Raw genomic sequence first — 11,804 nt, forward strand, 5'->3', positions numbered from 1 at the left:
ATTGATCGACTCGATCGTGTAGTTTATTGTAATAAAAATATATTTCATTGGGAATTGTATAAACTCGGATTATCCCATGTGAAAATTTTGCCGTGAACAAACTTGTTGTATGAAACGGACTACGCTTGTGTTTGTATAAACAAATAATTATTATTGTATTCAATGTAAATATCCCTTGATCCAAAGTCTGGGCGCTTGCTAGATGAGTGCAGGTCACAAATTATCAGTAAACGCGATTTAATAATTACTAATATATCTTTTTAACACACACACACACAAACATCACGCCTGTATTCCCAAATGGGGTAGGCAGAGCACACGAAACGTTACCGTTACGTTACGCTACGCTGCGTTACGTTATCTTTTTAACTGTTGTATTAAATTTTCTGAATGTTTGTCGGGCCTCTGCAAAGGTTTTTAATGAGAATTTTGGACTTAAATTGTATTTACGCGCTTCACGCGGTACTGTCTGCATCGATCAATTTAAGGAAACATTTGTTAACCACAACAAAAAAATCAGATAAACAATGACAGGGGTGTTCAACGTAAGGCTGCGGCTCCACTGAGGTGGAGACGAGCGGAGCGGAGAGGAGACGTGAAGGGATCGACCAATCATATTACATCTCGTCTCATCTCGTCATCACTAATATGATTGGTCGATCCTACACGTCTCCTCTCCGCTTCGCTCGTCTCCGCCTCAGTGGAGTCGCAACCTAACTAGCCGAACCAGCTGAAATGCTGAAATATTCTGGAATAATAAAAAGATACTTTGTCGAAATTAAAATTAAGTTAAGAAAAATATAGGAGCGCTCGTGCGTTACTTCAAAACAGATGTATTTTGTTTTCGCATTTATTAGGAGGCATTTATCAATTATTTTATGGAAAGGTTTGTATTACCTATAAAAAAAGGGGTAGGTAAGGTAAAAATTAATTCACAAGAGCTGGCACGAATGGATTGAACGAAAATAATGTAATTTACACATTTATGACAGATACATGCCATTTTCATATTTATGTGAAGTGTATTCAAGAAGGTAACACACGGAAACTTTTATTCACTCAATTCAATCCATTCGAGCTACCTCTTATGAATTTTTATTTTATTTATTTCTTACAGCGACATACGTAACGCCATGCAAGAGTGACACATGTTTTAATGCGACAGAGTTAAAAATGATTCGCTACTTTTGTCGTTTACGCGCTGTTAGCCATATTATACTAGCTATTTTGTTGATTACGTGGCATTGCAGTTTCATCGAGGATATCTATTTATTAATTTATATATGTATGAATTTTTCCATAGAACTAGTAGCAACTAATTAAGCATCAAAGATCATAGCAATAGTCACATTCTTTGCTCTGCCGATGTTTGAACTCTGTACTCGTCTAGCAAGCGCCGTGTAGTCCGCTACATTCTATATATTGTCTAAACATAAATTTATTTATCGTAAGGTAGTGTTTTAACTTTCTATGCGAGAATTGTGATGTTTTAAAGTATAATATTCCGTTTTTAAAACTTGTTTTACTAACCCTGTCGTCGGCGTTTGAACAAAATGCAAATTAGATTTTGCTGTATGCGCCACTTGGCTAGGGTTATAGAATTATAGCCTAGATAGAAGTTAATGGTTACATACATTTTTGATACCACTTAACCGTGGGTTTCAAATTCAATTCAAATATATTTATTTGCGAAGCAGCCACCGAAAAAAGCCTTGGTTGGTGGCCTAGTGGTTTGACCTATCGCCTCTCAAGCAGAGGGTCGTGGGTTCGAACCCCGGCTCGCACCTCTGAGTTTTTCGAAATTCATGTGCGGAATTACATTTGAAATTTACCACGAGCTTTGCGGTGAAGGAAAACATCGTGAAGAAACCTGCACAAACTTGCGAAGCGATTCAATGGTGCGTGCGAAGTTCCCAATCCGCACTGGGCCCGCGTGGGAACTATGGCCCAAGCCCTCTTGTTTTGAGAGGAGGCCTGTGCCCAGCAGTGGGACGTATATAGGATGGGATGATGATGATGATGATGATGATGATGATGCTATTTATTTGCATTGAACGGGTTAACATCCTATCCATCCATCCATCCAGATAGGGGTCAGCAGTTAACTCGGAGTTCAAAATTAACTTTAGTCCGTGCTCTGCTTTGATGATTTATACAGCTAACATATCTAAATCTTTCACTATAAATATTGGTCATTTAATTTAAGACACAAGTTTGAAAAGCAAGGAATTTTCAGCGAGTATCGGTGATGTTAAAAACTTGGTTTTCATCCAAAAAGGAACGATGTGACACTGCTAAGGAGTAAAAATATAATATTTTGACCAAACATACAAAAAAAGACTGTAATTCTCATATCACAAGAAGATCTTTTACTGAAATAAAGTATAATTAATAAATCAACAATAAGTAGGTAATGAAATAAAATTGTGATCGTTTTAATTAATGGTTTCGTCACTACATTTCGACAGCCGTGCAAGCTCCAGAAATTCGATGAAATGGCAGGAATTACAGAACGGGTAAGTGTCTCGTTTTCGTAGTCTTAAAAAAAAATCCTTAAAAGTGGTAAAATAAAATAAAAAAAAGTTTGAGCTAGGTAACAGTCAGTTACAAAGATATGGATATAGCCAAGGTTACAAAAATATATCTTTATACACGACTTTAATGTTAAGTACATAAGTAGGTATGTACATATTTTAGTGGTTGACTGTCCCCCCCCTACTTGTAAACTAGGTTTTTTTCTCGTCTAAACGCATACAGATGTAGTGAATAATGTATTTCCATCATATTTTGTCGCAACAGCAGTGCTACTACGAAACTCGAAACTCGAAGTTTGTATCGTGCCGTCCCTCTCGCTCTCGTATTAAATAGTGTAAGTGTCAGAGGGACCGCACGACACGAACTTCGAGTTTCGAGTTTCGTAGTAGCCTTGCAGTTCATATTTATCTTGCTATCTCGACTAGCTTACAGTTTGATTAATTCGAGTTAACACTTGACAGATGGGCGTGCTTTCAGTCAATTTTCAACTTTGACGTCATACAAATAAAGCCATTTTTAGTATACAACTCCCCATGTTTACAAATTATGTAAAAACTATTTTATTTGTATGACGTCAAAGTTGAAAATTGACTCAAGGCACGCCCAAGTCGATCTGTCAAGTGTTAACTTCAAGTAATCATACTGTACTGAAGTTTACTGAAGCTTATTGAGAAAGAGAGATAAAAACGAACTTATCCGACAAAATACGACGGAAAAACATTATTCAATAGATCTGTATTACGGGGTAAAGTTGGATAGATATTTGAACTTTTTGAACGCCACGGCCGGCAAAACACGACAGTCGAAAATGCTGCCGTAGGCGCCATGTCGGCATTTCGTGGCGCCTATGAAACAATTTTCAGTTTTTTTTTTAAATAACACTACTAGTTCTAGAGCTCACAGAGCTAGTTTTATTATTAGCAACTTACTAAAACATATTCCACGCCAGCAAAGAAACACAAATCAACCTTCACCTTCAGCTCCGTATCACTCCCTCTAACGAAACTAAATTACAAACCAAACGACAGGCTGCATCCCCTCACTACAATTATGTAAAGAGGCTCCAATCGTGCAGTCACCCCCCACCTTAGGAAGACCCCTCCAGCCCACTCCGTTACCCCCTTCAGCGCCCAAGTTGCATGGGGATCAAGGGGGAGGCAGGCCAGGATTGGCTGGACAATGTCGAAATGCTATTGCATCGTTCGCTCAATTTGCTTTGACCGTTGGTTAATGAATTTTATTGGTAGATTTCGTGTAGCATTGAATTGATTAAAGCAATAGACGAAGCCAAATGTGAGTGTATATGATTTTTGTTTTTGGCTAGGTATTGTTATGGTGTTTAGTAAGCACTTAGTAGGTAGGCTAATGAGTATTGAAGAAGCGTAGTAAGTAAGACACTTGTCCCACCGCCGACGATGAGCGAGAAGCGAGCAGAGCGAGTAACTAGAAACGAGTGGGCGAACAGTGAAAAGCGAGTGTTCGAGCACGACGGGCGATTACTCGCTCCACTCGCTCGAGCCGGGCGGCCGCCAAGCTAACAGCGCTGAGCTAGTTTATAGCCCAGTGAGTTTTATAGCTCTTGTCGCTGCGACAAAAGATGTAAGAGCGAGCTCTCGCCGGCAGTGTAAACCGCCAGCGATCAACTATTAATATATATGTCTCTTTTACTCACACATGATCTTATATCTTTTGTTCGTTTCTTGAGCGAGAAAATAGTCGATAGCCAATCGTTTCCTCGCCGGCGGTGAGACAACTGCCTAAGAAGTGGTAACAAAATAGTCTCTACCTACCCCCACGTTGAGAAAGAGGCGTGATTGTGCATTGTACCTATTTAGAAAATACAATCGAGAGTATAAATATTTATACAGCCTTAGTGTCAAATAATATATAGGTACACTCAGCGGAAGGGAATTTAACCCAAACATAAAAGGATTTTTTTTCCATTTAATGTAATCATCTCATTTAAAGGACAATACGTTCCTACATAATGACACGTTAACAAAATCTTCGTCTAAGACCAAGGCAATCAAGTGTAAACAGCCACCAACAAAGAAGTTTCTACATATAAAATAATTTTTAATTTATATATAATTAAAAATCAATCAAATAGATCAAAATAGATCAATAAAACTAAAAATTTATAATTATAATACGTAGTAATGCGTGAACAATAACAGGTACATAAATAATAAGTGAACAATTGTTTCCACTGTTGCTATTTCATTTCCTCGCCATCGAAGTGAAAAGCAGAGTGTAAAACTCGAGCATTAAACCCATTTTCCCCTCGACGTGTCTGTCTATCCGTGGCTACGAACGTCTTGGGTAAAATGGCTCGTTTTATGCTCTCGTTGTACAATCTACTATTTTGATTTTTTTAATCACCTCACCTCTACTCTCTACTACACGGCTAGTCTAGCTGGCTCCTTTACCCGTGAATCTATTACTTATTCTATTTTATATAAAGTACAAGGCGATCAAAATAATATTATTTATCGCGGGCCATATTATGAGTACTAATAATTTTGGAGGTACGTCGGCGGGCCGTACTTTGCCCATCACTGGTCTAACTCAATCATCTCAAATATTCCGGATACATTTTTGCGACATGTATATTTTTCTTTCTCTTTTCCCACGTCACAAATAAATGTTTTTTTTTTCTCTATCTAATTTTCTGAGCTCCAACAGAATTAACACTGAAATGTCGCTTCCATTTCTAAAGCGCTCTTGTTACGTAAGCCGGGCTTAGAATTTTTGTTCTTTCTCTTAGCAACGGACTCATCGTGCCGGTAAGACGGTACTTTGTGTCACGTTTCAAAGCAGTTTACGCTTATGGCTCCTGTATTCGCATGTTTTATCAAATTACTGGGAATAAAGATACTATTTTCGTGATTGAGTGAAGATATCATGTGATCCTAATCTGAGTAAAGAGGTTGTTTTTGTTATAAGCATCTACAGGTTGTCTTTTGACAAACAGGCTTACAATTCAAGGTATATGTACAACACACGGCTTAGGGTCATGAAACTCATTTAACCCTTAACCACCTACGTGCGGTCTCTCAAACCTAAGCAGATTTAAAAATGATAATAATTCGATGCAATCGCGGCGCACAAACTTCTAGTGACCTTGTACCTTTTCCTGGGGGCCAATCAATGGCCGCCATGTGGTCGACAAGTTTGGATGTGTATTCCTTTGAATTAAGTGAGCATAATACTGGCGACAACGGTCTCAGAGACCGTAGGTAGGTGGTTGTGTGTGTTTTATTTGTTAACATTTTTAATATAATTACATAATATTATTTTTTATCATCATTAAATGCAAGAAAGAAAGAAAGAAAGAAAGAAAATGCGTTTATTGCCAACAATTAGGTAGGTATATAAAAAGTAATCAACAAGAGACAAGCAAGGCAAGAGACTAATTTGTCTCGAATGTTCGAAAAAATATTATCGATTGCCGACAAAAATGGTTGTTTTGAGGGTTTCCAATTTTATAAAAATAAAATGCCCCTGTAAAATTAAATCAGTTAAATAACTTAGTTGATTATTCAATTTGATGAAACTTTAACCGCTCATAGGTGGTTGTGTTTCTGAAACAGGACGTAGGTAGTTAAGGGTTAATCCAGTGGCGCTTATCGAACGTTCTCGAAATTGGTAAAGCCGTTCTCAAGTTATGGCGTGACCAAGGGAAACATGGGGTTAAAGTATATACATACAAATTTGGAATAACATTAGCCGTAGTAACATATATTATGTACAGTACTCTCTGAAAGCACCAAGCTCGTCTATTTGACAATTCGAAAGATCCAGGGCTCTGAACAATGGACAGTTGGGCAGACGAATCTTAATAATAGGGTTCCAATGGCTTTCTTTGCTTCTTCTAAGTCGCTACACTCTGGGCAGAGCTATCTTCATTGTCGTTTGAAGGTCAGTAGTGAATCATCATCAAAAAAAACTGAAATGCTTAAGTAATTTAAAATAATAAAAAAAATACGTTTTTGAAATTGCCTATTAATATATTATTACTATAATGTAATGAATTAGCTTATAAATTAAAAATGTGTAGTGAAACAAAAATGTATAGTGCATGCAAAAAGAGAACAAATAAAAGGCCCATATATTATTTATTTATATTTATTTAGTGAATCATCGTGATGAATTTCTTGGGTAAATAAGTGTGGTGGCCCTTGGCTTACACATCGTGGTACTGAAGTCCGGATTTCGTAGTTCATCACAGGGGGCTACTACGAAATTCGAAAATCGAAGTTCGTATCGACTGTCCCTCTCACCCTCGTATTAAATAAGCGTCAGCGGGACGGCAAGATACGAAGTTCGACTTTTTCAGGGCCAGAGAGCAGTACCCACTCTAACATCAGGTCCTTAGCCTTTTACGACACCGACGAGACTCTTCTCGTGGTCGTGGGTCCGTCCGTCCTATTCTGAAACCGGGCATGGCACACCGCGCATCCGTATGTTTACGGAACCCTTAAAAAGCGCAAGCTGATATGATAATTTATGTTAGAGCTACATCTGACAGCCCGCCCGCGGGCTAGAGAGAGATGTGGGTTGATTTAATCTGAGAGATAGCTGTCTGCTTCATTGTTTGAAATGCATAGCATATATTGTATTTAGATCCAATTTATGAAAAGTGTAAACAAGACGCCATCTATTCGACATTCAATTATGTGAAAACCTAGAACCTATTGCAAAATAAGTGATCTGTTCAGTAAATCGATTAATTTATTAATTGAATAGATCAAAGTATTTTTGTCTATTTTATTATTTACAATATTTGATTTCATTCCAAAGACTGTTTATTCAATCATTAAAGCAGTAACTATTTTTTAATTTTAAGAAAAGTAAGTAAATAAAAATTGTTTATTCATCCACGCATTAATCGATTTTTAAAATGTCAAAATTTCCACCATCTCTACGCTAGTCTATGATACTTCAGATTAACATGTTTCAATCAAGAAATAACGTCAGATTTTGACGAAGATTTATCAAATGAAAAATAAATATTGAAATCAAGTGAATTTTGGTGAGAAAAGTGATTAGACATCTAGTTAAAAGACACGAATTATAGATAAATGTGTTATTGATTTGATCCAGTGAGTGTTTATACAAGATTTTGGATGAAGTCGGTTTGTTTACACTTTCCATAAATTGGGTCGAAATACAATATACTATGGTTTGCATGTGATACAAGGTACAAATATACTGCTAGAATACCTTCATAATATGCTTCACATTGCCCAAAAAACCGATTCGTACGGTGTAGAGTTGTTCTGAATTGGAGACCATGGGAACAGAAAAGACCAGTGGGCAGACCGCAGATGAGATGGAAAGACGATATAAAAAAGGTGGCGGGCAGCAACAGGACTCTAACTGCCCAAAACAGATCGTAGTAGAAGAGTTTGAAGGAGGCCTACACCAAGAATTTGGTAGAAGCAGGCTGAGAAGAAGAAGAAGATGACCTTCAATATTAAGAGTACTTTCTATGTTACATGTTACATAGACATCTGGAGCGTGGTGGTTGTATTATTACGCTGATAATGAACTCTGGTTGAGTTAGAAACGCGTCAGCGTTGTGTGGTGGTGATGGTAGTTGGGTTTGTGTGTAGTGTGTGTGTTCTTACACCATGGAGGCGAGAGACCAGTACCCTTAGTGTAAGTTTTCGGTTACAAAATACGTCTCGATCGCGTTCGCGTTAAAATCTCAATTTATATGGAAACACGAACAGCGCCTCTAGCGAAACGTTTGCGATGATCTTGTTTCCATACAAATTGAGATTTTAACGCGAACGCGATTGAGACGTATTTTGTAACCGCAAACTTACACTAAGGGCACTGCATGAACACACATTTTCGCTTCGCTATCGTAAGCGAAGCTAGCGTGAGTGAAGACATTGTTTAAGTTCATTAATATGGACCTCCGCAAAGTATCTAACGCTTATTTATGATTTCCGATTTATAAACACATTGTGTGTGAGTGTTGTGGCGTGCCATGGAAAAGGCCTATGTCCAGCAGTGGACTGCTGTAGGCTGATGATGAAACACATTACTTATACTCGTGGGGCCGACCCCACCAAGTGATGGGAAAAGGAACGGAAGAAGAAGAGAAACACATTATACTCGTAGAGGTTTACGATATGTGTGTAGATAAAGATATTTCAATAATAAAATTCTTCCACAACTCAGTCTGTCAAACGGTAAAAATAATATGAGAAACAAATAAAAAGGTGCTTATATATTCCCTATTGTATTAAATTAGCAGACATCAAGATAATTATTCCATAACTAATCAAATTAATCCCATATACCCGATAGTTCTCGCTAATGGAGATTGCAAAATAACGCCGAAGCCGTCAATCAGCGATTATTGCGTGCGCGTGAGTGGCGTCGCGCGGCAGCGGCAATACTCGGCTGGCACAAGACGCTGCGCTGGAGCGACTCGCTTGATTGAAGATCACTACCACACTCGGTGGAGGTCAGTACGGAAACTGCTCGAGTGCCCCACACACGGTACGATTCGTTGTACGATCCATCGCTTCAGACCGATCGAAACGACGAACCGTAAACTGCTTCAACTTTGCCCTCTGGCCCCAACATTGCCTTATTCGATTTAGAGTCGATAACTTAGCACTCTTATAGGTTTTAAACTTTTATCTACACGGGAATTATTATTACGGGGGGATAAAAGTTTAAAAACCTAGAAGGGTGCTAGTTGTCGACTCTAAATCGAATCAGGCAATGTTGGGGCCAGAGGGCAAAGTTGAAGCAGTTGACGGAATCAATAGTGTATGTCAAGATCGTTAACGATGTACTTCATCGAAGACGATGTCGGAGATTGCAACAAAATCCCATGCAATCATGAATATCGTAACGATCAATCGTCACGATTTTCTTCAGTGCCCTTAGTGTAAGTTTTCGGTTACAAAATACGTCTCGATCGCGTTCGCGTTAAAATCTCAATTTGTATGGAAACACGAACATCGCAAACGTTCCGTTAGAGGCGCTGTTCGTGTTTGCATACAAATTGAGATTTTAACGCGAACGCGATCGAGACGTAAGTATTTTGTAACCGAAAACTTACACTAAGGGCACAGACCGATTGTACATCAGACGAATCGTACCGTGTATGGGGCGCGTGTAAAACGCGGAGTATATCTTGCTCTACTACTCACGCGTACGAGAGCTTCGGCTGTGCGACACGTATGTATACATTTCCAAAGCTTTCGCTACTGCTTCGTTTTTAACTGCGGAACATATACTCGCAGTCATCGCTACGTGTGATCTCGTAAACAAAAATAGATTGTCAATTTGGGCGGCAAGCCTCTTGTCAGCTAACTGAGTGTAATTAACGCTGTAACAAGGTCTCGCTGGTAATTAACGTGGGGTTACACGTTGGGACTGGCGTCCGTGCCACGGCTTACAATGTTCGTTTGTATGTTTAATTTTTTCACATCTCGGCCTATATATTCTTCTCAGCAGAGGTTTTTCCGAACCGGTGGTAGATTTTTTATAGCCTAAATTGAATAAAAATATTTTGACTTTGACTTTGACTTTGACTTTGACTTTGACTTTGATATGTTTCAGTATATAAAAACTTCAAATACTCGAACTGTCATTAAGTATTAAGATAGTTTAATGCCTCTTATTTACAAATAACTTACTATTACATATAACATAAATTACATAAAATATTTCTCTTTACTTCTTTCTCTACTTGTTTCCTGACTAGACATATTTGTAATTATTTTATTTATAAAAAATGACTTTCTGCCAAGTTTCTTGCGGCGCATTCTTCTTGGCAATGATGGTCTTTCCGAAAGCGCTGGCAAATAGTTGAAATAATGACGTGTAAAAGTACCCATTGCGGCTTATTTACTGAATAAATGATTTGAATTTGAAATGGGCTCGGGGTTTTTTTTTGTGCATTCGATGTAAGAGCCGAGTTACTATGGAAACCCGACTATGGCCTTTGTAGGTACTAGTCAGTTGCGTTTGGCCGTTTTTAAAAGATGATCAAAACTGACTGAATAACGACTAGTATTAAATGGACTAAATAACATGCAAGCTTGCTAGTATGTATATTTCTTTGATGGTTCTCTCTCTAGCTTAAAAGGCTGAATGGTTTTAACATAATAAGATACCATGAAACTACCGTGAGACTCACTCATATTAAATAATATTGTAACGAATAACTCACGTCTTAAATCGAGTTTAGCAGAGTCGCGCGAGCAGAGCGGTGGCGCGCAGTGCGGTGTTGCGGCAGCCACCGAGTCGCGTTGCTCCTAGGAAGAAGCCCGAACAAGTCGACCTAAACTCGTTTTAAGACGTGAGTTATCCGTTACAATATTATTTATATATAAGATACCATTAGATTCGTCAAAACAGTCGAAGTGACATACCTAGAGTAAACAATCTTTTTTTTTATTTGCCAATAAAAAATTACAGCATTACAGTAAAACCATGATGACCAAATTATGATTTATTATTATTAATATTTAAAAATGGCGTAGTACACAAAAAAACGATCCATTTTTTAAAATGAACAATATTGTTCGCCCATAATGACTCATATGGGTAGATATCGGTGTACTGCCTTTTCGGCGAAATATTTTTCGCCAAATTCACTTAGCAACCAACCTTTCGCCGCAGTTTCATTTGGCAAACCAATTCTTGGCATAACTTTGCTTCGCATTTTTCTTATTACGCACATTTTTATATTGCAAAATTTTACTTCATCACACTTTTATGTGGCAAACAATTATGTAGCAAATGATTAGCTAAGGCAAATAACAAATAGTCAAATAACATTTGGCCAATTTTTACACATAAGGTAGGTATATCAGTCATGATATATAATAAAATGTATAAATGTTAAATTATGTGGCGGTGAGCGAGCGAAGCGAGCGAGCAAGACGAGACTAGGCAGAAACGACTTGGATAGGTTAGGTTCAGAAGGCTAAGGCGGGAGCGAAGCGTAGCGGAGCTTCCGCTTTCGCTTTCGATGTTAGGTTTTTTTTGTAACAGAACGGAAAAATAACAATTGTCAAAACATTGTCTTGCTTGCTTGTTTGCTTGCTAAATTAAAGAATGCCAATCAACGCATTTGACGAAAACACAATTGGCATCTTAAAAACATCCCAGGTAATAATTTGCAAAATAATCATTTATCAAATCATTAGTTGGGAAATGATATCAGTGCGAAATGTTGAGTTGGGAAATGAAATTTCGCCTAAATAAAAATATGGGTTAAATAGTTTGGG

This window comes from Choristoneura fumiferana, chromosome 7, assembly GCF_025370935.1.
Source record: "Choristoneura fumiferana chromosome 7, NRCan_CFum_1, whole genome shotgun sequence".
In the NCBI taxonomy this organism is placed as follows: domain Eukaryota; kingdom Metazoa; phylum Arthropoda; class Insecta; order Lepidoptera; family Tortricidae; genus Choristoneura; species Choristoneura fumiferana.